Raw genomic sequence first — 14,455 nt, forward strand, 5'->3', positions numbered from 1 at the left:
AAAAGACCCATTTTAACACAAAAAAAAAAAAAAAAAAAAAAAAAAAAAAAAAATCAAAACACTTTAGGGCCGGGAATTTAGCTCAGTGGTTCTGGTGCCTGCCTCACAAGAGCATGGTCCAGAGTTCAATCCCCCGAACCCCTCCCAAAAAATCAAGCAGCTGTGTGAGGAAGAAGGCGAGGACTAGGGGAAAGGGAGGGGCAGACGCAGCTGAGTCTGGGAGCAGAGGAGGGGAAGGAACTGAGGGAGAGAACGCGGAAGCACAGGAGGCTGCAGTTGGAGACCAGAAGACCCGGGGTGAGCGAAATGTCAAAGGCGGGGAAGATCTCAAAGTCTGGGGCGAGAAGAGGCGGGAGGCCAGGAAGTTCCCAGGACACAGGCGAGGTTGCCTGGCGGGCTGCTCACAAGAGCGCGGCCAGGGCCCAGGGCACAGCAGCCTTGGAAAGGGAAGTCGGGCTGTGAGCCTGGCGGCGAAGAGGCCCATTCACAGCACAAGTAGCTTAATCGAGGCGGGTAATTGAACAATTCCGAAATGCGGCGAAGTACTGACAGGAAAGCTTGACGGGACCCTCAGATGCAGACACACACACACACACACTCACCCCCACATGTGCCCACACCCACCACGTGTGTTCCGTCTCCTCGGCAAAGCACGACCACGCAGGGCCTCAGCCGAAGTCATCCTCCCCTCTGCGAGCAGCTGCCTCCTCTGCAACGCTCTGCCCACATCGGGCTTTGTTTCGGTTATTCTACCAAGAACCTCGCGAGCTACTGTTTTTCTACCCCAGACACAGCTACTTCTTCTGCCACGCGTGTTCTATGGTGTCCACACAGTGGCACATAAATGATTCCAAATGAACCCAGAAGAGAGGGGAAAAATACACTAAATCATCCCCCAGACATTAAAATTCATCCAAGCACCTTTTATTCTACTCTGTCATCCATTTTTAGAGAAAACTTTCCCTCTTCAGACCTTTAACTGACTAGTTTAATCAACATTTTTTTTTTAAATTACCAGGTGTGCTGGCATTACAACTGTAATCACTGCACTCTGGGAGGCCGAGGCAGGAGGATCACGTTTGAGCCCAGCCTGAGCAATTTAATGACTTAGCCAAACTCTGTCTCAAAAAAATTAAAAACAAAGAACTGGGGATGTAGCTCAGTGCAAAGGCTTTGGATTTACTCTTCAATATAGAAAAAGACAGAGAAAAAAACTACAATATATAATCTTCACAGTTAAAATTAAAAGAAGGAAAAAAGAACAGGTGTTCGTACAACTTTACTGTCTGCAGATACCTAGTTCTTGCTACTTCTTTGTGTTAAGAAAAGTTTAATATGTGAATGGGAAACAGCAGCAATCAATAAATCATTCAGAAATACTCAAGATTTTTTTTCAGTTAAGTTACCATGAAAGTCTCAGAATTTGTAATCCCAGCTGAAGTGTTAAAACGCTAAAAATTAAGGCTCACGGCTCAGCCATTTAAAAGATAATTATCAGTAAACTTAACATATTTTACAAGGTACTTGACTGGAAAGAATCAAACAAAGCCATCTGTGTAATGAGAAATGCTAATAAACAGACCACAGAATGGGAAAAGCCAGCCAACATCATTAAAAATATTACTTAAAATTCACAATATGAGAGATCTCTATTCTCACAATGTCTGCTGCGGATCAGGGACTAGCCTGTGCGTCTTTAATGTATCATTAGTGTTACAGGCTAACACTCGAAGACTCTTTTTGAAAATCTGTATTTTATATATTAAAATATAATTCTGCTTTCTGTACAGACAAAAGTTAACGTGTGTACGCACTTGGACAAAAGTTATTACACTTCAATGAACACGGGCTTGCCTGCCTGTAAACGCAATGCACTACGGTTTGGGCTCCGGGGCTGTAAAACGGACAACGAAACTGACCTCACCCCCAGGAGAAAAGAGCTACACGTGTAGACACCTTCACTACACCGGGGCAGGAAGTCCGCTGCACTGTGCAGCCCCTTAGGAAGGATCGGGGGCCATTATGGCAGCCAGAGGAAACGGAGAAACAGAAAGAGAAAAGCAGGGAGGGGGAGAATATGAACATACACCTACGAACTTAGGGGGTGGGAAAGTTAGGACCAAAGAGGAAGACATGAAATAGGATCCCACACTTCCCGAGCAGAGAGGGCAAAGCGCAGTAAACCTGGACTCCCGGTCCAGAGAACCGGAGCTCACACCTGCTCAGGCAGCACCTCAGACCCACTCCACCTGTTCACCTGCTTCCTACCCTAACCTGCTCTCCTCCCCAGTGTCCCCAGGGCACCTGGGACCTAGGCCTACGGCGTCTCTCCAGGCAGCCACTTTGTCAGCCGGTCTTTCCACGCCTAAGGGCAGGGCCAGGTCTGTCTCGCTCACCTCCTGCCCCATTGCCTGACACAGAGCCGGGCCGAGCAGTTGCTGCTCTAGTGTTTGCTGAATACGGAATGAAGGACCCCCAGTAAGGGACTTAAATCTAGAGAAGAGGAGCAAAAGAAAGCCGGATGAAAATCTCCACGGAGAAATGGGTCTACGGCTGCTGACTTTAATTTTATGTACATAACAAAGCAGAAAGTAGCTACACTATCTGCTGCTTGACCCCAGTGTCCTAAAGCACTGGCTGGTTTTGTCCTTTTGAATTCAGCTTTGTTTAGGGGGGTAGAAAATTTAGGACAGGGATCCTGACTTTTATAATAGTAAAGGATCATCTTTATTGCTCGTTCTAATTTGTCATGTACAGTATGCCTCTATAGGATAAAATAGTTGTTCAGAAAGGATCAAAGAAACAGCCAGCCCTACTACATAATTAGCACTCTTGCTGCTAAATAGGGATAAAGAGACCTTTAATATGTATTCCTTGCAACCTATACATTTGTTTTCTTTCTTTTTTTTTTGGTACCCAGGATCGAGCTCATGACCTTGTGCTTGTGAGGCTGACAGTGCCACTGAGCTAAATCTGTGGCCCCATCATGGTTATCATTTATTTCATCCCTTAGTGAGAAAGACAGAAACACGATCTGATCATGAGCTCAAACACATGACAGATGGTATCATTCCTAACCAACTCACAACACAAATTATTAAAAACATTATGCCAGGCATGGTGGTGCACACCTGAAATCTCAGCACTTGGGAGGCTGAGGCAGGAGGATCGCTGTGAGTTCAAGACCAGCCTGGGCTGCATACTGAGTTCCAGGGCAGTCTCAACTACGTAGTGAGACCCTGTCTCAAAAAAAATTAAAAAACAAAACAAAACAAAACAAAACAACATTATTTCTTAGATTTCTCAGTGCAATCACATTAAGCCAATCATTCTTTTTATCAACACTTACAGGGCTCATCCAATGTAACTCCTAGGTTGGTCATCAAAAATACTTCATGGAAATAGCTGAGCACAGGACAAAAATATAGTTACACTCAATTGCTCGAGGTGGGAAAAAAAAGGTGGTGTCTTCCGACTTCCTCAAAATAGCAGAAGGGGCCAAGGATAAAGAGGAAAGGGGAAGGGCAGGACAGCAGCACTTGGCCAACGATCTGACCTCAGATGTCGCTGTCAAGGGCACTCATTTCCTCTGCTCTGACTCTATCCGGGGAAGGCACCCCAGGCAGGGACAAAGCTCAGCACCGTGCTAGTTCTAACTTCTAATGCTAGCGTTCAGTTTAAGCGAGAGCACAGTGTGGAGCGAGGCTGCAAACCTGAATGCTTCGCAGGGCCGACAGTGCGCAGAGACAAGGAGAGCGTGACCCACCGTGGGACGTGGTAAATCAGAGGACAGATGCAGCCACCTAAAGGAGCCGCGCCCTCAGCCCGGGGACAGCTGCCAGCCTGGGCTCAGAGTGACTCACAGAATCCAGATCTGTATGTGATTTCTCCAGATCTATAACCCAGAGCAAAAAAATTAAACTCCTCTTTTTTAAGAACACTGTGTACACTAAGCAAAATAGGGCTGTCGGTGGCCAATTTGTAAGCAGTTAGGAAACTCAACAAAGGCCAAAGCTAGAAACGGCCTCTTCAGACCTCTCCATAGGCACTGTCTCTGGTCTCCTCAGTCACAATTCGGAAGCTGGAGCCATGGCCACGCTGCCACCCTGCTCCTGCAGTGAAGCCGGATTCAGGACACCAGCGATGTGGCGGAGCACACTGAGCTCAGGGACCATCTGCTGGTGTGCGGCCGAGGGACACCACATGTAAAGTGCTCCGCACGGAGCCCGGGACACAAAACAGAACTGGATAAATGTCAGTAGAGGGTTTTATCCCGGACAAGAGCAGAACATGGAGCAGACGGTTTCTCCCATGAGTGGGAGATCTGGGTCCAATTACACAATCCAACAATCCTCTATAGACCTAAGAGTTTCAAAGGGAACTGCACTCACCCCTGTAGCATTCAGTGCTGTGATAATAAGATCTCGTTTATGTCTCAAAGGACATTTTATTATTTCTAAGAACATAATATGGGTTGTTGAAATTTTGAGTAAAATGAAAATTTAAAAGTTTTACCCCATTTTAGATGACAGACCCTAAAGCAGCCATACAATGATACAAAATCCAGCATGAGTAGGACATGAAGCCCAATTTCTCCAGAAAGGTCACTCCACTCTTGGGTGCCTCACATGCCCACGGAGTTATAGAAATTAGACACAGCTACACCATTGGGTGGTCTGGTGTAAAGACCCCATTTTATAGGTCTGAAATGCTGCCACAGAGTCAGAGGAAGACTCAGAATCGGAACCCAGGTTTCCCAAGCCTTCTTCCTCCCTGGTCATGGAATGTCAGGGCGGAACGGCTTAGGACTACACCTCTGACAACTGCTGTTGTGTGTAAGGCTAACCAGTGTCAGAAAGACACAGGCCTCTGCCCTTGAGCACCCAGTGAGCTACCAACTAAGGGGAAAGGCTGAGGGAGACTGCTGTTCATACCCTGCTAAGGCCAAGGTCCTGCAATATCGACTGTGCCTTTTCAATCACGGCGGGTGGAGCAAGAGTTCCAAACTTCTATAAAGAATCTAATGTTCTTGGTGGAAAAGTAGAGGTGTTATCAAACAAAGGAATCAACGATTTTAAAATAATGTTACCATGCTTCGAACTGCCCGACTGCCAAAGTACGTGAAAATATTTTTTGGAATGTAGCCAAGTACGGATATAGATTATGACCTACATTCAAAAATTCTTTCTAGAAAATAGGTTTTAATGGCAGAGGACATAAAGCAAGCTGTGAACAGAAGACTAAAATTAGTTCAAACCACAAATAACCTAACACACTTATCACTTCCTTATGATCAACCTACAAAAATCAAACATTAAAAAGCATTTACAAAACTAACGGTGTGATGCTAACCAAATCTTTTAACTTCGGCTACATTGTTTCTTCCCCTAAAACAGCACTGGCATATAAACACTACCAAAGATGACATTTTACTAATTTGAAAAGTTCAAAGGAAACTGTTAGAGCCCAGTTTTGACCTGTAAATTAAGTATGTTCCACGAAGTTCTTGCGTGGTTAGAAGAGCAACCACCTCCTCGAACTGAAGACAGGACATTTTTAGCAGTGGCCCACACCCTTCTCCAGCTGCACTCACTGCTAGCTAAGGAAATAGCCTACTGCAAACCAAAGCACGCTCTATCTGCTAAAGACACCTATTTCCTTCGTTATTGTTGTTGTTTGTTTGTTTTTTAAAACAGGGTCTCACTATGTACTTCAGGCTGGCCTCAGACTCACAGATTCTCTCCTACCTCAGCCTCCTGAGGGTTGGGATTACAAGCATGTGCCACCGCGCCCGCCTACTTATTTCCTACTTTCTAAGCAACATCTTCCAACAAACAAAGTCTGTTGGGAAACACAAAATTTGTCACCCTCAAGAAGTGGAACAAACTGCAAAAAAAAAAAAAAAAAAAGTTCAGGAAAAGAAAAATTTAAAAAAAAGCCAGCGTGGTGGGGTATGCTTATAATCCCAGCACTTCAGAGGCTGAGGCAGGAGAATGGCTGAGAGTTCAAGGCCAGCCTGGGCTACATAGTGAGTTCAAAACTAATTTGAACTACATAGCAAGACCGTCTCAAAAAACAAAAACAAACAAAAAAAAGGCTTAGCTGACAAATATGCACACATAAGGAGCTAGGTTTGTTAAACTTCAATTTATTTCATAGTGATTTCCCCTCTATGAAAACTATTTTGAGGCGGGTATGGTGGCCCACACCTGTAATCCCAGCACTCGGGAGGCTGAGGCAGGAGGATCTCTGTGAGTTCCAGACCAGCCTGAGCTACATAAGTGAGTTTCAGGTCAGTCTCAACTACATAGTGAGACCCTGTCTCAAAAAAACAAAAAAAAATATTTTGATAAGTTTTGCGGGGAAAACTCATGCTCGCGAAGGATGAAAGCCAGTCGTTAGGATGAGTGCAGACCTACCACTGCTCACACTTCAGCACTGGTACTCAAACTTTCTAAAGTGTTCTCAATGGCAGGCAGAAAAATAAGTGAGAGGAGTAGACTTGAGCAGGTATTTGTGGCTGAACACACTATATAAATTCTGTTAATGGTGCTAGTACTCCTTGGATATATGCAAGAAAGGCCACCCACAGGACATGAGGAAATGCTTAGAAGCAATACCAAGATCAGTACACAAAGGGCCCAGGAAGACCAGCATGACGGGGATGTGAATTCTCCAGCTGCAGCGACATGAGGGTGCCCGGACACTCAGGTGCGGCTAACACAGCTTGCGTCCTGGACTGAACTGCCCCAGATATTTGGCTTTGTGCCTGAAAACCTGATGTGACAGAGTGTGGCTTCCGGACCCGAGCTTCACATCTCCCCTAAGGACGTCCCTCAACACCCTGGCACTGTCCAGCAAACGCTTTCCACTCAAAGGGGCTGTTACAACCCTGCTCAGACAGGGTTCAATCACAAATGGAAACGATGACAACCACGAAAATAAAATACCCTCCCTGAAAAAAGATCTTCTTTGTGGTCCTTTATCTCTGTGCAAAATTTAGCCATACAAATATTCGTGACTCAGTGAAGCCGTGTTCTGCCTTTATCCTTCCAGAAGCAAACTAAGCCACAAGTGTGCGAACAGCAAGGCAGCACGAAGTCTAGAAGGGATAAATATAACAGTGACAAATGTTCAACCGTCGAGGGAATTTAAAGCTCATTTACCGTATTACACTAAATGCAGCTTGCTTATTTGTTTTATTGAGTGAAGTTATATTCAGAAGTGATTTCATCCTGAGACATTTTTAAGTAATCCATGTTCTTAAGAGAATTCCAACTACTGGAATAATTACTTGATGTTCGCTTTCCTGTAAGCAATTCTGCAATACTGCATAATTTTCTAAGTCTCCATCAGAATAAAAAACAAAAACCTCTTTGCTAGAGATCAGGATGGCAATTTCAAATAAGATTTTTCCATAAGAAGAGACGTGGCAATAAGACCCATTCAGAAAGGAAAGAAAGGGCCAGGGATTTAGCTCAGTGGTGCCGCCCCTGCCTCATAAGCGCAAGGTCCCAGGTTCCATCCCCAGGGCCAAAACAAAAGAAAGAAAAAGTCAAGGGGAAAATGTCTCTTAACAGAGATAACAGTGATTCTCTAATCACGAACTAATGAATTTTAAAAATATAACTGGAAACCTAGTTTTGCTATGCTCATATTCTCTTTGCAAGTAGTGCTGCTTACCCACAAAAGCCACAAACACAGCCCCGGATTTTCCTTCTTCATGTAGAAAAGAAAAAACAAACAAACAAACCAGGCCTCAGGTCTCAGAGGCAAAAGAGAAGGAGCCAGGGACACAAGACCACTTGGACCCAAAAGTGTACTTCAAAAAGTGGTTACACTGACTTCTTCGAGCACTAATTCTAAGCATCATGGGGGATCTGTAAAACTATTTACTGCCTTGGTAGAACCCTAAGCATTCAAAACTGTAAACAGAGAGAGGCAGAGAGAGAGAGCGAGGATACAAATAAATATCATAAGCAGCAGAATTCTGCATGCAGTGTGACTTGCACCAGAGCGGAAGTAAGGTCAATACATGGGGGGGGGGGGCTTGGCCTTTCTTTGGCTCTTTGGGGACAAGGGGGTCTCCATGAGAAATGGTCTTATTTCTAGTTTTCAGACAGTTTAAAAATTTACGAACTGTCAGCAAGACACTCGTGATCACTTCTAGCTAGCGTGAAAGTCAAGAAGGCAGCAGCTAGTAAACTATGAAGAGCATTTCTACACAAAGTGAAGCATTATTCCTGAGTGCTGGAGACTTAGGTACTTTCTTCTCTAAACAACAGATGTGTAAACTCTCTTATTTAAATGAAGCCCAGGCCAGATGTAGGTTTCTTTCTAAAATTACAACATAAAGGGCAGCCACTCTGTGTATCTCGCTGGGGCTGAATCTTTCGTAAATTCTTAAGAATCAGTTCCTCTATCTATTACAGGAAAACCACCCAACTGCTAGTCAGAGGAAAACTGCGAACGCAACTCTGGGCCAGGGCTACTCATTTTCCCACAGCACAAAGCAAATGAACCCCACTTATTTAAAATGTTTAATGTCCCTTGTTAATAAAGCCCCAATTCTTTCGAGTTGTTAACTCTACTGCTAACCCTATAAATCGTTGAGCCCAAGTGTACCTACCTACACCTTACAAAACTGAGTAACCACTGCAGTTTTTGCAAGGGTTACTTCAGGGACATTAAATTCTCTTTGTAAGTACATTAAGAACTTTTATTACTTGACTCAAACTTAATGATCAGTCAGCCCAGGATCACTTTTACAAAAGAAGAGACTGGGCCCAAGGAAAACAAGGGACCCAATTCAGCACAACAGGACTTACAGCTGAGACTACAAACCATAGCCAGACACTGAGGACATTAATGTGTCTTTTAAATTTGTTTTTGGTTTTTGGAGACAAGGTCTCACTATGCTGCCCAGGCTGGCCTCAAAGTCACAATCCTCCTGTCTCAGCCTCCCAGGTAGCTGAGATCACAGGTGTGCGCCACAGCACCTCTATCTGGCTCACTGAGGACACCAGCAAGCAGAATGCACTGTTTTAGCCCAAGGCTGGTCTGATCAAAGGCCAAAAAATGCTTGCTTTAACCAGATACAGTTTTTTTGGGGGGAGGGGGTTTGAGACGGGGTCTCACTACGTAGGTGAGACTGACCTGGAACTCACTATGTAGCCCAGGCCGGTCTCAAACTCACAGTGATCCTCCTGCCTCAGCCTCCCGAGTGCTGGGATTACAAGCGTGTGCCATCATGCCTGGCTACCAGTTATAGTTTGAAAACAAAAAATAGACTTTGTAAGAGCTGCTACTTTATGGAGAACCGTATTTTATATCCCACAAGCAAAAAAATATTTTCTGAACCAGCTATACACGAGGCCCCTCTAGAAGGCTTGTGAGAACAAGTCAAGAGTCATGAGGTTAGAGTAATTCAACAACACTTAAAAGATGTGATGTGTCATCTTCCTGTTGCCTATTAAATTCATCTTGCACCAACTACATATGTGTTGTTAAATCCAAGGTTTCTATGGGACAAACTGATGGTATCAACCGGACAAGAAGTCAAGCATTTCATCCAAAGCTGCGCAGTGGTTAATACTACATGAGCTCCTCAGGTCAGCACTCAAAATTCGGTGATTTTCTCACAGAGTAGCCTCTAATGCTCATACTAATGTGGGCTGATTCATTTATTTCAGTCGATGACCCCCTCCAATGAGCCCTGGGGACCATGTCTGATACATCTTCAAACAATCAGACCAGCCAGGCATGGTGGCACACGCCTGTAATCCCAGCGCTCGGGAGGCCGAGGCAGGAGGATCGCTGTGAGTTCAAGACCAGCCTGGGCTACACAGTGAGTTCCAGGTCAGTGTCAACTACATAGTGAGACCCTGTCTCAAAAAATAAAAAAATAAAAAATAAAATAAAATAAATAAACAATCAGACCAGCAAAGCACTGATAACCAATTCAGTCCCAACATTTCGCTGTACCAGGGGCAGAGGACTTGAGGACAAATGAGGTCATGGAATAGGTGGCCTCAGGAAGCCTGGGCTCAAGACAGACCCAGGACATAAAGTAGCAGCGACATGCGGCCAGGGTGCACATGTACCAGGATGTGCGCAAACTCACGGGACAGAGGAAACTCTAGTGGGGCAGGACACTCACTTGAGCTGGAAGGTGCCAGCCGGAGGGAGTGAGTGGGACAGGCATGCTGGACAGCACTGAGCAGTGGCACAGAGGAGGGAAAGGTGAGGCTGTGCCGGGAGGACACTGCCCGGTGGTGCGGCGGGAACAGGAGCTCGTGGAAGGGGATGACTGCAACCTGCTACCATGCGAAGGAGCTTGGACCGCAACGGAGTTACGAAGATATCAGAAGTAGCTGCACAGAGCAGTGACAGGCTCAGATCTGTTTTTAAAACAAGTGCTGCAGTGATAACGTGATGATCATACAAGGTGGAGGATGGGAATGCGGAGCGAGATCGCTGAGGGACCAGATTAACAGGTGACCGGTTTCACTCATTTCTGCTGTCTTTGTGCGGCCTCACAGGGAGAACTGGAGAACCTACTGCACTGGGTGGACGCCACAGTGACCAATGAAAGATGTTAGAGGGAATCAAGAACTATTCCTAAGTCCCAGCACCCTGGGTACTCGAAATTTCTACATGGAATGGCTGGTGCCAAATGACACCACACAGAAAACGATTCCTCAGGTAAAACTCCAAGTTTCCCAAACATGGGCAGCACAAAGGAACACACCCAGCCTATCTGCCAGTGTTGGTTAGCACAGGGGACGGATTACCATAAACACTGCAGGGAAGCATGCTCAATTATGCAAAATATGTTTGGGCCTGGGTAGGCCTCAGAGGAAGTATCTGCAGTTAAAAGCACAGGTAGAACAAAAACTGCCAAAAAGATTCTGCAGCAAAAAGATCAGAAAAGACCCCTCCCACAAAAAAAGGAAAGGAATAAGGATGCCAAAGAAAAGTCAGCTCACTTGGTAGTCACAATCAGAAAAATCTCCAGAGGAAAATTTCATATTCATTTCTATCATGAAATTCACCATATATTCAATTAACAACATTATTCAACACCAGATTTCTTTGCAGATTTTGAGGAGCTAATCATACGAAAATGTAAAATGCAACAGGTAAGTCACTAGCCACTAAAAACCATTTCTATTTATCCATTTACAATTAACCCCCAGGTAACTTTCTAGAACTATAGGATATGGTTCGCTTCCTTTCAAAGTACCAAACTACTATGAGCATCCACAGAGGTCAAATAATGTCAGCAGTAAGTTCTTTCTTCTACAATTTCTACTTGTGCTCCTGGTTAATTTAGCAATATAGTACCAACAATTACAAAGACCTTTACACCTTTCCAAAGTGATGATCAGATGCCTAAATTTAGTTCACTCAAGCCAGGGCTGAACAAGAACATTTAGATCTAATGGGTCACTACAGATGACTAGAACTTCCCAATCTCTCCATGTCATTTCCGTTTATCTTTTTTTTTTAAGTGAAGTGAGTCATAGTGTATAGATCTTTCTCCTTTGCACAAAATACAATTGGTTTGTTTTTTTTTTATTTCCTCTAAAGAGAATGGTGTTTAAATAAACATCGTTGGGAAGTCTTAATACTGGTCTTCTTGGAATATAACAACATAAGCTGAATATGCCAGTAAGGAACTTTAGTGCATTATTGTTATAACATGGTTTCAACCTCATCAGGCATCGGATCGTATTTCATCATGAAGGCAGCTATAAAAACAAATGTCAATTGGAAGAGTGGTTCATTTTACAAAGCCTGCCTCCACCATGGAATAAATCTGGCCTTCAAGTCACAAGCTGCCATGCAGATCTCCTTTATCTGAAACAATCAAATGATTCACACCGAAAAGCAGTGAACTGTGACAGAGAATCTAAGACTTCAGCGATGAGAAGAGCGAAACACCTGACCCAGGCCCTCTTAAACTAAAAACGGAGGGCGGCACATCATCTATTCTTTTCATTCATTTAAGTCCTCTCTCCTTTCATCATAGCTTGCTATAACTAATGCCTTTTCCCCATCTGAGCTCTCTTTTGGACAGCCTAACTCCAACGTGAGGCCCAGCGAATGCGGCACTACTTCCACTTTCAAATCAGATGACTGTAAGTCTTTTAAATGCAGAAAATAATTTTTAAAGCCATCTACATATGCTATCAAAGCAGACCTCTTACAGATCTAAGTGCTTATTAGCATTGTGCTGCTTACTAGAATTAAAGATTTAAAATGTGATTGTGTTCATTTTATCAAATTGAGTTGGCAAAGAATCTTTCCCTGAAACATTTGTTTTCTAAGCTGCCACACTCATCGGCACTCAGCACCCCTTCACCCTTTGTTCTTTCCCCATTTGTCTCCAAGTTTATGTATCTTTTTATTCTAATTAGAAGTTAGAATGAGAAATGACTACACTGCCCAGCTTAATCAGAAGTTAGTATTATTTTTCTAATTACAGTGGACTAAGCCATTTCAAAATATGACTATGCATAAGACTGCCCTCACTATATGCTATAAAACAATAATTTTTTTCAACTTCCATTTTCTAACCAACGGTAGACACATTTCTTTGGTAAACCGACATATCTTGGAAAATTAGCCATTTTGCATTCTCTCAAGGTCATTTGGGTTCTATGTTTTTAAACACGCCTCAATTGTTAAGATAAAGAGCCACTTTTCAACTTAAAAAGAGCTTCTGATCCCTATTTTAGAAAAGGAAAACATTCTCACATTAGAGGTGAGAAAAGCCCACAGTGACAATATTTAAGATCCAAAGAAACTGCCTCCAGGAATCTGGAAATCCATGTGTGTGGGGGGGGGGTCCCCTCAACATCTTAATTACTTGTGGGATTTAACTGTGGTGGAGAAATTTAAGTACAATGAGGGGAATTAATTGAAGATCAATAGCCTCATGCTAGAAGCATTATTAACACAGTTTTAACAATGCATGTCAGGTCAGGCCACTCTGACCTAAAACTGTAAGAAACCAAATTAAATGAATTTGTTACCACGCAGTTTCAGTATGAAAGATTCCCCTGAAAGCATCCATGAGTTATGGAGAGTTTCACAATTAACTCCAACACTTCAAACCAGCAGTGCTCAGGGAGAGCCACTCTGGGCTCTATTGCATTCGATCTGATGCAGAGAATTTTGTCTGCATATTCTCAAAGCCACTGGTGGCATTCATTCAATGATTTTACAGAGACTAGACATGAAATGCCAATTGTACATATTGATTGATCATACTTATGCAGATTAGTTATAAATGTTAGTCTATCAGAAGTTAATATTCATTACAGCCCAAGTATAAAGAATCCTGTCAAATACACTTGAAATCAAGGCTGACAAAAAAAGGCCTGTTAGTCAAGCACACCAAAGAACTGCCTCAAGCTTTTTGTCTCTTTTAAGCGAAGCTCAAAATAGATTTTAATACTACAGTCGGTGGATCTCACAATCTAAATTTTGAGCCTACAAGCTGAAAACATAAGAAACTGTCTTCTCTCTTTACACAAGCAACAAAAATCTATTTTGTACTCACTCATTTAAAATACTGAGCGAGTGTGGTTTTGGTTAATCCTCACAACCCCCGCAGTGACATTTAATCAGAGTATGTATTTTCTTCAGAAGATTTGCCTGCTTGTGAAAGAAGACCTCTTCGTGTTTCAATCTGTTTTACAGATTTGTGAGAATCCCTACCTTCCTAACTTTTACGAACCACTATAAACCACAAGAAGAGGAGGTCTCAGAAGATAGGACCATGTTAACCATGACCGAAGGCTAAGATGTTCATTGAGGAAAGATGCCATTTCAGAGAGGGTTGAAACGTTAGCCTACCCTACTCCCTGCCTGAAAGAGTAACATTTTGGCCCCAGGTAGTGTTGGGTGCAAGCCTCGCTGGAAGTCTCTTGAGCCTGGTAATGTCACCCTCTGCTGCTCTCCTCCTCCTCAGCTCACAGAGCAAATGTCTCTCTCTGGCAGACCTTCCCTCAGTCCCTTCTCTCAGGCAGGAGGCTCTCCGCGCAGCCACACTCCACCACGGCAGGGTGTTCTTTTCACACTTGTCACCATCTGAAATGATTCGCTTCTAGGTTCCACAGCCTCATTCGACCCCAAACTCCACCCGGCTCGGGTCTCGCCTGTGCTGCTCAACAAACTGTCCCCGGTGCCAAGCACGGAATAGGCACGCCAGCTGACGGCAGTAAATGAATGAACAGGAAGGGGGAAGAGGACTGTCATCCCGGGGACTAGCCGCACACAGCGACTAGGGGAAAGGAAATGTGAAAGAGCCAGGGGAGCAGGCCTTTCCCCCAGGGAGACAAAGGAAGGGAGGCCGAGGTGGTCCGGACCAGAAAAGGAAGTGGGGGTTTAAGTCAACCCCAGGGGACAAAGGGTGGACACGCAGGGGGGCGGGGGCGGGGTGCGG

General features: G+C 44.2%; 1 protein-coding gene across 4 annotated transcripts in view; it reads right to left on the bottom strand.

Annotated features, from left to right (window-relative positions):
* Positions 1–14,455, bottom strand: part of Ptpn1 (protein tyrosine phosphatase non-receptor type 1) — a 63,223-nt gene that overhangs the window by 48,276 nt on the left and 492 nt on the right. The window lies entirely within an intron of this gene.

The sequence above is a fragment of the Fukomys damarensis genome, unplaced genomic scaffold, assembly GCF_012274545.1.
Source record: "Fukomys damarensis isolate Sample0158 unplaced genomic scaffold, DMR_v1.0_HiC HiC_scaffold_22, whole genome shotgun sequence".
Taxonomy (NCBI): Eukaryota; Metazoa; Chordata; class Mammalia; order Rodentia; family Bathyergidae; genus Fukomys; species Fukomys damarensis.